Below are 2,743 nucleotides of genomic sequence, written 5' to 3'. Positions count from 1 at the left end.
GTACGTATATATATATATATATATATATATATATATAGCAGCAGCAGCAGCAGCAGTAGTAGTAGTAGTAGTAGTAGTAGTAGTAGTAATAGTAGTAGTAGTAATGTGACAGTGCATGGCCTGGCGGTCGCAGCGTCGCTCTCACGATCGTCAGATCGTAGGTCTGATTTCTAGACCTGGCGGTGCGTTGTGTTCTTGTGACTTTCGTCTCCATCTCACGTTGCTTTGTAATCACTTTGACATCTGGCATGCATTATACTATGTGTTTCTACAATGTCGATTTGATGCAGGGAACGAGCTAATGCACTGCACAGGCATTTGGTTACTATTATAAAAGAAATAACTGCAAGTTTCTGAGCAAAAATTTTCAAAAACCTCCTCTCTCGCCTACAGCACGAGAGCCAACGAGCAGGAATAGCAGTAGCAGCAGCAGTAGCAGCATTAGTGGTAGTGATAACAGCAGTTGTAGTAGTTTAAGATCATGTGCCTCATAGCAGGCAAATGTTTAAGACATTCCTGTCATAATAATCAGTTTTTAGGGGTACATGACCCAATGTTACCTTTCTTTTCGAAAGACAATATGTAGTGTTTTGTGTGAGACTTAGCTACTAATTCGATAATCGAGCAATTGCTTAATAGACCCCACTTTATCCCTTTTGTAAATTACAACTGGTTGAGGATAATTTGTTTTTTTTCCTTCAAATGACTTATAGGGAAAGGTGATGGGGCAGATAGAGACATACACAATTTGTAAGGACGGAATGAAGAACGAAGAGTTACGCATCTTTGATTGATAATTAAAAAATGCCGACACGTGTTTCAGTTATGCAAGCGTTTTACGATCATTAGATGCGGTGATTCTGCGAGTTAATTGATTCATAATAGATCTATTAGAATATTATGTAGAGCCAAAGGTACATGCGAGTATTACTTTTTCAAGGCGCTCCTCCTTAAGAATATTGAAGAGAACTGATATTGGTAGCAGTAGAATTAAGTGACCAAGAAGTCAAAGGAAAGAGAAGACAATGGAAGGAAGGGATAAAAATATGGAATTATTAATGAAATATATGTCAAGAATTCTAGTTGCATTTTAGCTCAAACGGACCTCGGTGGACAGTGAAAATATAATTTTCATGGCTGTTATACTCAAAACAGATGTCATTATTACATGCAGAAACGAAGGCGGTGAGCTCGCAGAGTCGTTAGCACGCCAGGCTAAATGCTTAGCGGCAGTTTTTCCGTCTTTACATTCTAAGTTCAAATTCCACCGAAGTCGACTTTAGCTATGTTCCTTTGGGGTCGATAAAATACTAAGGTCGGTTTAATCGCCTTATCTCTCCTGCCGAAATTGTTGGCCCTGTGCCAGAATTTGAAACTAATATTACATACTCATCGATACTGGCCAAACCAACTGAGTATATTACGCTATGATTGAAATCTACAATAAATATACATATATATGTAAATAAACGTATATTTATGTATATTGTATACACACACACACACTCACACACATATACATTATGCATGTGTGTGTGTGTGGGGGGGGGCGCTTTTCCTAGTCGAGGTTGGTTCTAAAAGATTTCTTTTAGGTGTTATCGAAACATACACGCACACACGCACACACACACACACACACACACACACACACACACACACATATATATATATATGCTTTACTATATTACAGAAATATATCGGTAGATTTTGGGCCGACAGTGTATGAATTCACCGTGTATTTGTATTTGAATATTTTCATGAGCAGACAGAGAGGGATCAGCTGGACTAGTTCGTATCGAATTTATTTAATTAAGAAATTATGGCGTCTTTAACTAAATGGTTAAAGTAATTACTCTCTTGTTGATGAATCTTCAGACTTGGGCAGCGAGCTGGCAGAAACGTTACCACGCCAGGCGAAATGCTTAGCGGTATTTCGACTGCCTTTACGATCTGAGTTCAAATTCCGCCAAGGTCGACTTTGCCTTTCATCCTTTCAGGGTCGATTAAATAAGTACTAGCTGCGTACTGGGATCGATCCAATCGACTGGCTCCCTCCCCCAAAATGTTGGGCCTTGTGCCTGGAGTAGAAAAGAATATTGGTGAGGAATATTTAATAGAAGATCCGGAGATGCTAATCCTCAAGTATTTTACCACCATTAGCAATAGCAATAATTTTAGTAGAGGCTGTACATATAATGACAGTGTTTACAACTGTCTCTACATAAAAGCGTTGCACATAGATTTATAGATAATTTCTATGGTACAGAATAACACAGAAATAAAATACTATTAATACCCAGGTTCTACTTAGAAATGACAGTGTAAATTAGCGGATGAACATGTAAAGGGGCATATACACAGTTAAACACATATGATTGCCCGCACAAATGCATACGTTCTGTGTGTGCATGTGTTTCTAAGTATATGCGCGCGTGCATGTATGCGTGTACGTGCGTATGTATATTTGTATCTATGTGTAACACGCATTGAAGTTCTATATGATTGTGTGCCTGAAAGCGTGCATGTATGCACACATACGTACATGTATCTATACACGTCAATGTGAATGTATGCATGTATGTATGCATATATGTATATATGTATATATGTATGATCATGCATGCATTGTATTCCATACATGTTTTATATGTCTCTGTCTCAATATATACAAATCTGTATATATGTATGTATATGTATATGCGTGTGTGTATATATATATATATAAATGTATATATATATATAT

At 37.6% G+C, this 2,743-nt stretch overlaps 1 protein-coding gene across 1 annotated transcript in view; it reads right to left on the bottom strand.

Annotated features, from left to right (window-relative positions):
- LOC106868905 (uncharacterized) overlaps nt 1-2,743 on the bottom strand; it is a 695,008-nt gene that overhangs the window by 101,470 nt on the left and 590,795 nt on the right. The gene's annotated exons all lie outside the window — the stretch shown is intronic.

Source organism: Octopus bimaculoides, chromosome 18 (assembly GCF_001194135.2).
Source record: "Octopus bimaculoides isolate UCB-OBI-ISO-001 chromosome 18, ASM119413v2, whole genome shotgun sequence".
Lineage (NCBI taxonomy): Eukaryota > Metazoa > Mollusca > Cephalopoda > Octopoda > Octopodidae > Octopus > Octopus bimaculoides.
Note: the sequence above shows the minus strand (reverse complement) of the source record. Positions and strands in the feature narration are given on the sequence as shown.